The following is a 10,149-nucleotide window of genomic DNA, read 5'->3' as shown; positions in this document are numbered from 1 at the left end:
GTAACCATTGTCCTGACTTCTAACACCACATCTTGGTTTTGCCAATTTTTGAGCTTTCGTGCAAGTGAGAATCATACAAAATATGGCCTTTTGTGTCCGGCTTCTTCCACTTAAGGAATTGATTCTTATGTGTGGTGTAAGGTAATGACCCAGTTTCGCTGTATTTTCTCCATTGCCATTTGTTGAAATGCCATCCTGTCCCAACTGCTCTGCTATGGCGCTTTTGTCACTAATCAAGGGTGCCTGTATGTGTGGTCTTCCGGACATTCTGCTTTGTTCTGATCATCTATTTGCCTCTGCTGTGTCAATACCACCCACAAATCTTTCCAAAGTCTTCGTATCCAGTTGAGAAATCCTTTCAATTTTGCTCTTCTTCAAAAATTGCTTGGTTATTTGAGCCCTTTTGCATTATCATATAACTTTTAGAACCAGCCTTTCAATTTTTGCAAAATACCAACTGGGTTTTTATTGAGATTGCATTGCACTGGAATAGATCAATTTGAGAACTGGCCTCTTGAGATAATTGAACTTTTAGTCCACAAACATTTCTCCATTTATTTAGATCTTCTCTTATATTTTTATTATCTACTTATTTAGAGACAGAGTCTTACTCTGTTGCCCAGGCTGGAGTACAGTGGCACTATCTCAGCTCACTGCAACCTCCACCTCCTGGGTTCAAGAGATTCTCGTCCCTCAGCACCCCCAAGTAGCTAGGATTACAGGCATTCACCACCATGCCCAGCTAATTTTTGTATTTTTAGTAGAAACAGGGTTTCCCCATGTCGGCCGGTCTGGTCTCGAATTCCCGACCTCAAGTGATCCGCCCGCCTTGGCCTCCCAAAGTGCTGGGATCACAGGCGAGAGCCAGCATGCAGGCCTTTTTTTATGTTTTTAATAATGTTTTGTCGTTTTCAGCATAGAATTCTTAAAGGTATTTGTTAGATTGAAATCTAACAAAATTCTTTGTTTTGTTAGATTTGATGTTTAAGTTTTATCTTTTAAAATATTATTTATAATTGTACTTTTATACAACTGATTTTTGTTAATTGGCTGTTTCCCACAACTTTGCTAAATTAGCTTTTTTTTTTTTTTTTTTTTTTAGATGCAGTCTTGCTCTGTCACCCAGGCTGGAGTGTAGTGGCATGATCTCAGCTCATTACAACCTCCGCCTCCCGGGTTCAAGCGATTCTCATGTCTCAGCCTCTTGAGTAGCTGGGATTACAGGCATGCACCACCACGCCTGGCTGATTTTTATAGTTTTAGTAAAGACAGGGTTTCACCACGTTGCCCAGGCTGGTTTCGAACTCCTGACCTCAGGTGACCCACCCACCTTGGCCTCCCGAAGTACTGGGATTACAGGTGTGAGCCACTGCTCGCGGCCTAAATTCACTTATTAAATCTAATAGTTTATCTGTCTCGTTGTCTTATTCTGTTCTTAGAGGGAAAATTTACAAAAATTCACCTTCATATGTTAGCTGTGGATTTAAAAAATAAATACATTTTTATCAGATTAAGGAAGTTCCCTTCTATTACAAGGGTGCTAAGAATTTTTTACTAATACATGTTGCATTTTATCACATACTGTTCCCACATTTATTGAGAGAACTGTATTTTTCTTCCTTATTCCATTAATGTGGTAAAGAATTGTTCAATGATAAATTAACCTTGCTTTCCTGGAATAAATCCAATTTGGTTGTGATGTATTCTGTTTTTCACATAGTGCTTTTTCCTGGTTTGCCAATATTTTATTTAGGATCTTTACATTTATCTCTTTGAATTAAATGGACCTCTAATTTTCCTTTCTTGTAATGTTCTCATCAAATTTTGGAATCAGGTTTTTCTGGTGTCATAGAAATCTTGAGGAATCTTTCCTATTTTTTCTGTTTTCTAGAAGAATTACATAAATTGATATTTCTTTCATAAACATTTTTTAACATTCACTTAAGAAGCCATCTGGATCTGGAGTATTCTTTATGGGAAGGTTTTTAAATGCTGTGTTTAATTATTTAGATTTTCTATTTATTCTTGTATCTGTTCTGGTAACTTTTGTTTTTCTAGGAATTTATACATTTCATCAAAACTTCCAAATTTACTGGCATAAAGTTGTTAATAATGTCCTCTTATTTTTTTAAAAAATGCCTTCAAAGTATCTCTAGCAAGCACGATTTTCACTCCAGATACTGTTATTTGTGCTACCTCTGCTCTTCTTTATCAGCCTATCAGGAATTTATCTATTTTATTAGTGTTTCCAAATAACCAATTTTGGTTTTGGTCATCCTCTATTGTAAATTTGTCTTATATTTAATGAAAATCTACTCATCTTTTTACTACGTATTTTCTTTTACTTTCTTTGAATTTAATTTGCAGTTCTTTTTCTAACTTCTTTTTTTTTTTTTTGAGACCAGTCTCACTTTGTCACCCAGGCTGGAATGTAGTGGTGCGATCTCGGTTCACTGCAACCTCCATCACCCGAGTTCAAGCGATTCTCCTGCTTCAGTCTCCCGAGTGGCTGGGATTACAGGTGCCCGCCACCACATTTGGCTAATTTTTGTGTTTTCGGTTTTTTTGTTTGTTTTTATTTTTGTTTTGTTTTGTTTTGAGACGGAGTTTTGTTCTTGTTGCCCAGGCTGGAGTGCAATGGCGCGGTCTCAGCTCACCGCAACCTCCACCTCCTGGGTTCAAGTGATTCTCATGCCTCAGCCTCCCAAGTAGCTGGGATTACAGATGCCCACCACCATGCCCAGCTAATTTTTTGTATTTTTAGTGGAGACAGGTTCACCATGTTGGCCAGGCTGGTCTGTAATGCCTGACCTCAAGTGATCTGCCTGCCTCAGCCTCCCAGAGTGCTGGGATTACAGGCATGAGACACAATGTCCAGCCTCTAACTTCTTAGATTATTTATTTTTAGACTTTTTTTCAATATATCTCCCTGTATGCATAAGTTCAGTTACACCTCACAAATTATATTTACATTTTAATTCAGTTCAAAATACGTTCTATTTCCATTGTCATTTTATCTTTGACCTGTGGTTTGTTTAGAAGTGTATTTTTAAATTTCCAAACACACTGGGATTTTACAGTCATCTTTTTGTTGTTATTTTCTAGCTTGATAATGAAAGAATATAGTCTGAGTGATTTACATTCTTCAACATTTTAAAATACTTGTTTTATGACTCAGTGCATGATTACATTTTATAGAAAGATCCGTTTGCACTTGAAATCAATGAGTATTCTGCAGCTGTTAGGGTTCAACGTTCTATGTCATCTAGATCAAGTTTGTTAAATGTATTTTTCATATCACCTGTATTTGTTCTGATGTTCACCTATTTATTCTACTGTTTACTGAAGGACTTGTTAAATTTTCCTACTACGATTACGAATTTGTTTATTTCCCTTTACAGTCTGTCCACGTTTGCATCATATATTTGAAGCTGTTATTAAGGAGCACACACATTTTTAAATTATTACATCTCCCTGCTGAATTGAATATTTGGTAATAATGATGCCCCTCTTTATCTCTAATAATGCTTCTTGACTTACCGTCTACTTTGTCTGATATTAGTACAATAGCTCAAGGTTGAACAAGTTCTTTCAATTCCTCTTTGGCTGAGAGTTTTTGTCATAAATGGAAGCTGAATTTTGTCATGTACTTTTCCTGCATTTATTGAGAAGATCATAGAGTTTTTTTTCCTTTTGTCTGTGGATATGAATTATGTGGATTGATTTTCCAGGCAAGTCGTTTATTCATTCATTCATCTGGCCATTATCTGTAAGTGCTCATCGCCCCCGGGACTGTGTTGGGTGTTGGAGATGCGCCGTGACTGTGGGAAGGTCTTTGCCTTCGCAGAGCCGAGTCTTAGTCTACCTCTTGAGCTCTAAGGTGAGGTTGCCAGGAGTCCCTGGCTCTGAGCTCTTTGCCTCATATTACCTCTGGTTTGAGAGGTGTGCTGCCCCCATGGACCTGAATCTTGCAGTTCTCTTGAACCTCCATGGGAGAATGTGTTAACCCCAGGTACTCCCAGGAATGAGGCAAATCAGGAGATCTTGGCTGAGGAAACTGAGAGCTAGCCTTGCAGCTACTACTGATAAGTTAAATTTTAACTCTGGACTGTGACATAATCCCTGAGGGACACAGCAGTTTGTCCCTGGCTTGTCATGGCTAGAGAGCGGAGGTCATAGCCCTGGTATTCACAACTTTCTTCTCCACCTAAGAGGGAAGGGAACTAGCACTCTTCCAAGATTTTAAAAATTGAAAACAATAACCCCACCATCCTTTCTCATTAAAAAAAAAAAATGTCGTATCGAATTAGAGAAATAATACTAGGCATGGTAGCACCAGCCTGTAGCCCCAGCTACTCAGGAGGCTGAGACAGGAGGACCGCTTGAGCCTAAGAGTTCAAGACTGCAGTGAGCTGTGATCACACTGCACTCCAGCCTAGTGACAGAGTGAGACCTTGTCTCAAAAAAGAAAAAGGAAGGAAGGAAGAAAGAAAGGAAGGAAGGGAGGGAGGGAGTGAGGAAAGGAAGGAACCGAATATCAAAGAGATGTGTTGCACCAGTCCTGGGTGTTGATCGTAACACCCGCTCTGAGGCCTCTTTTCCTATAAGACAAAAGTTCTGGTTACCTTGAAGCCCCCACCGCCTCTCACCCGTGCTGCTGCAACACCTTTGTAGCTGGCTTCCTGCCCCTGGTGTTCCTTCCACCGATTCATTCTCTCCAAACTGAGCCAGGGGATCATCCTGAATTAAAATCCAGCCATAAAATTTCTCCACTTAAAATTTCCCGCTGGCATCTCAGAATCTTCAGGATGAGCCTCAAACTCCAAGCACATGAGCACCAGGCCTCCACGGCCCGGCTCCTGCCCCTGCCCCCACCCACCCTCCTCTTCCCCACATCCGCCTGGCCCTCTGCACCCTGCCACATGAGCCAGTGTGCCAGGACCTCATGTCCCCGCATCTGCCCACACAAACCGTCATGTGCCCCCGCCACCTGCCCTTGGTGGACTCGACTTCCCAGTAATGACTCTGCAAATGCCACTTGAGTAGTCATTCAGATGAAACCCAGCCCTTCTTCCTGCCTCATGCCCAACAGGGTCACTTGACTGCTGGATTCAGGTTCAGGTTGACCAAACATTTACTGAGCACTAAGACCTTGGCTGGTACTCTGCACACGCACCACGTGGATCGGTGGCTTTGGGAGCTGCGCGGTGCCGGAGCAGGATCTCAGAACTAGAGCAGCGCAAGCAACCAAGGGTTCGCTGGCTCCCTCCTGACAGGAAGCTGCGTTCCTGCCGTGGAGCTGCGGAAGTACACGGCTACCCAGCAGCCCGGGGCTCCTGACCCCACACTCTTGGTAACCCTCTGCGACCCTAAAGTCCTCCTCGTGAGAGTTGGAGGACCCCTTAAGGGGCATGTCGTTCAAACCCTTAACACGTCTCCCTAAAGTCTCTCATTCCCACTCTGGTGTGTATGTAACTAATGTTTACTGAAAGCAGCCCCCCCATGGGAGAATTCACACTCATGCTCCCCACCTTCAGCTGTACATTGAAAACAGTGGTCCAGAGCGCTTCCACAGCAGGAGAAAATGATGCATGGGAGACTTGGTGGTATGTACAGTTTGTACAGTAAGTGGGTATGAATAATGATACCCACAGAAGTAGGTGGAATATGGTGATTTTTGACACTTCTAAAGAAAAAATACTGTATGTTCTTTTCTTGCTTCTTAAAGGTGGATACCTGTGTGCCCTGCGGATCTGGGGAGCTGGGCCACAGAGTGGATGTGTATCTTCCTGCGGGGTGAGCTTCCCTCAAAGATTTGAGGTGAAACCAGTATCTTCACTGGTGAGTGACTGAAAACATTCCTTCTACAGAACAGCGAGCATGGATACGTTGAAGAGTAGGATGAAGACTTGGCTCAGATCCTAAAGCTACATTGGGAAACGTTGGGGAACCGCGCTGCTTTGGGGACTTGGATATCCTTCTCTGCAGTGAGGGGAGCTGGAGCAGGAGGACGCTGGCGCTGGCGGGTGACAGTGCAGCATGCACAGCTCTCCCTGGGGCTCTGCTGGGTGGAGACGGGGGTGCGGAGGTGACACTGCCCATTTCCCAAGAGTGAACACTTCTGTTTGTTCTTCTTGTCATTTATGCCTTTTTAAACCCTGCAGGCTGAAACCATGCAGGTGGCCAGAATCCAGTCCCCACCTGTGGCCCTGATGCTGCCCTGGCATGGTCTGGGTTTAGGTTTAGGAAGTGCCAGTGCTCCTGCCCCTGGCCCCTCCACATACACACACACACACACACACACACACACACACACACACACATCACTCTTGCCAACACCCCTGCTACCACCCCGCCACCACCCCACCCCGGTGGGGCTGACGGCTGAGAAACCGGGAAGTGCTGCCCAGGCCTGCTTGATATTCCGGGGAGGGTGGCAGCAGCGCTCAGAATCCTCAGCTGAACCTGCCCCGCTGCTCTGGAGGCCAGAGGGCGCTTGGCAGAACTGCCAGGAAGCGAAATAACAAACAGTCCCCAAAAAGCCCACAGTGCACTGAGCCAGGGAAATGCATGGCCTCTGCTGCCCCCACCCTGTGGAGAAGCTCTCGAGGCCAGAAAGAGGAGGCAGCTGATGGGGGAGTGGGGCACTCATCTCCTAAGTAGGCCCACCCCATCCAGAGGGGTCTGAGGGACCCAGCCAGCCCCACAGGAGGCCTGACCAGGGCCTCAGACCTACCCCAGGGCCCGCCTGCGGGTTGCACAGGGCCCACCCTCACAATGCGAGCAGCTCTGCAGGACGATAGAGAAAGGATACCCTGGCCTCAGGGTCAGATCCCTAGAGAGTGACCTCTGAAGTCAGGGAGGAGAGGAAAAGGAACTCAGAAGGAAGTGGGGGCACAGACGTGTGGCGGGCAGGACAGACACCCTGCTGGTCCCCCCATTTCCTGAATGGGAGAATCCTGTGAGCATCCCCTCCCCGCCAAGAGAGGGTATCGGGGGTGTCTGGGCCAGGGCCTCCGCACATTGATGAATCAGCTGGGCCCACAGAGAGGCAGGATTTCCCTTGGTGGCAAAGGCAGACAGTACCCAGCCCCACGGTGGTCTCCTCCAGCAGGGGTCCCGTCAGAGCCATCGCTCCCTCCTGAGCCCGCATCTCTCCTGTGGAGTTCCGCTCAGTGGCCTGCCCGAGGGGGCTAGCGCAGCCGCAGGGCAGTGGGAAGGGAATGGTCCAGGCAGGACGGTCAGGCCGGCTCCCCTCCCCTGCCCCGGCTCCGCCGGGTCCCCCCACCTTCCCTGGCTTCCCAGCCAGGCGTAGAGCGGGAGGGCAGGATGCAGTGGCAGGGGTGGGGGCAGGGGTTCAGGGGTGGCAGCAGGAGCCCAAGTACCAGGAGCTAAAGACCACCCATGCCCCCTTCACAGAGGTCAAGCAGGACAGAGAGAGCAACTTAAGCCACATGGACTTTCCCATTATCCCCAAAGAAGAGGGTTCTACCTGCACAGTGGTGTGAGATGCAGACATGGAAAATGGCCTTTTGGTGATCAGTCAGAGGGAAGGTCTGGCTGACTCAGTGGGGACTGGGCGGCAGGGCAGCGGGGGGAGCCTGGAAGCCACCAGGGAGGCTGTGGGACTGGCAGGGCCCCCCTGCAAGTGCTCAGAAACTTCCCCAGCAAGACTTCAGCCTGTCCAACAGCCCCAGGGACTGTTCTGGGACTGTGATCACATGGTCATCATGGTTTGTGGACACCGAAATGGCAGGAATGTCAAGCGCGGCTTCCTGCTCCACAAGCGTCTTCCAGCGCCCTGGGGAGGGTCAGGACTGCAGCTATGGTTAGTACAGTGGCCTGCATACGTGCTTGGCCCATTCCATCCTCTTCATGTGCACGTGTGTGTGTGTATGCGTATGTGTGTATGCATATGGGTTTATGTGTATCTATATGTATGTATGTGTGTCTGTATATGTATGTGTGCTGTGTGTGTATATATATGCGTATGTATCTGATATGTGTATTTGTGTGTGTGTGTGTGTGTGTCTGCCCGCCCCCAAGACTTGCCTGCAGGGGTTACAATGGCCAGTCCACACTGTGTAGCCTTAGGCCTGTGGACTCATGAACACTCTGCACCTTTATTCTCTTGTCTTTAAAGAATTCTAACCCTTGGTTGTCCAACAATCAAGGAAAATAATAGATGTGCAAGGAAGCTGCCTAACATTACTTTTTAGAAAATAAGGATGTACGTACATTCATGTACTCGTGATTATCCATTCAATCATTCAACAAATGTCCTTTGTGCTCGGCCCTAAGAAATCAACAGTGAAGAAAAAAGAATTGACATTAGCCCTTGTTCTCAGGAAGCAGACGGTTTAGTAGGAAAGACCTGAATAATAAGCACAGATTCACAGTTGTGTTCAAAGTCAGAAAGGGCAAGGGCAGCCAGCTCTGTGCACGGGCCTAATGGGACACACAAGGAATACATCACAACGTGGAGCAGGGTGGTCCAGTCCAGGACGGCCCTGGCAGCAGTCCAGGAGGCATGGGCTCGCCAGAGGATCTGAAGCCTGGAAATCTGTCCACAGGGGACAAGATGCTAGTCTCATTAGTCAGAACAAAACCAGGATCCTGGGAATTTGTCCAAACAGGGATGAGGCTGATGGTAGCCGACAGGTTTCTGGGCATGCAGACCAGTGTCAGGAAAGGCCCAGGGAACAGAGGGACCCAGGGGAGAACAGGCAGCCCTTTGGGGGAGCAGTAGGGTCATCAGAAGCCTAGTCTTCGGAGTAATGCAGTGTCAAGGTCAAAGGAGGATCAGTTGCAAGACTCCCCACTGAAGGTGAGCCCCAAATCTCTTGTGTCTGGGTGAGGCCGACCCTCTCCCCTATGGCACACCTGCAGCTGACCACGGGGTCCGTGCTCAGCATGGGCACCTTCCCTCTCCTCCCCACGCCCAGCAGTAGGTTCCTTTGGTTTCTTGGCTTTGGTTCCAAGTACAACCCGGGGGCTTTAAATCTGACCCTGGCATCCCCACTTTGTGCTCCATGACGTTGCAGGTCAGAATTTGTATGTAGTCACCTCCGGACTGACATGGGCTGTGTCGGCCTCCTGGACTGAAGCATGGGCCCGATCTCTGGCCCTCCACGGGCATCGAGAAGTGAGCATGGCTGGCTTGGGCCTCCCTATCCACCTCTTCTTGAGGACTCAGTGGGTGTCAGAGTCTGGGACAGGGATAGTTTTCCAAATGGAGGCTCAATGGTCCCAGACAGTGAGAAAATATGTGTTGAGTGAATGGATGAGAACAAAAGCCAGAAGCTTAAAGATATTTGGAAATAAGATGCCCTTTTTCTTATAAATGAAACCTTCAAAGACCAGATTTTCCAAAGCAATTGGAATGGCTACGCCCCAAAATATCTCCTTCCAGAGGGACTTCTAAAGGTTTAACTGACACCTAAAGGGAAGGGGCTGAACATTTTAGACCTGAAATCACAGAAAACAAATCTAGTTTGGCTCTGGGCATTCTCATTACATCCTTAAGTAGTTCTAGACACAAATTGTCTTCCTCCCTTGTTGGAAACAGATGATTGATGCCTCAAACAGCACTGAGACAAAGGATCTCTCAGCAAAGCAATTTTTACTTTCTGCAGGAAGGGTACCCTCGCCAGCCACGAGAATACAATGAACAAAGGAAAAGCAGACATATTTATCCCTTATGCATTTGGGGTCATCTTTACTGCTGTGTCTGATCTCCCTTGGTTGGAGCCAGACTTTACAATTTAAACTAAAACCCAATTGGCTAATAACTTAAAACTTTATTAAACAGGTGAAAGCAATGGAAAACAAAAAGGAAGTCCAAATAAGGAAGGGGCATAGCTGCCAGCTGGGACACGCCTGTGAGCACATCCAGCACAGGTACCTTGGTTAAAGTACAAGGACATAGAATGTCCTACATGCCTGTAAGCACGCCTAACAGTTACATAGGCTAGGGCTCAACAAAGAGTTATTAGCAAAAAGCAAGAAGGATTTATTCTTTAACAAGAAAGGAAACTTTGAAGGGAACTTTTCTAGTTCCCACATCCCTTAAGTAATTCTAGACACAAAGTGCCTTCCTCATTTAACCCTTGTAATCACACTGGGAGGTGGGTGTGATTTGTGTCCATT

This window comes from Sapajus apella, unplaced genomic scaffold (genome assembly GCF_009761245.1).
Source record: "Sapajus apella isolate SASKATOON/1434 unplaced genomic scaffold, GSC_monkey_1.0 scaffold31, whole genome shotgun sequence".
In the NCBI taxonomy this organism is placed as follows: Eukaryota; Metazoa; Chordata; class Mammalia; order Primates; family Cebidae; genus Sapajus; species Sapajus apella.
This window is presented reverse-complemented; position numbering follows the sequence as displayed.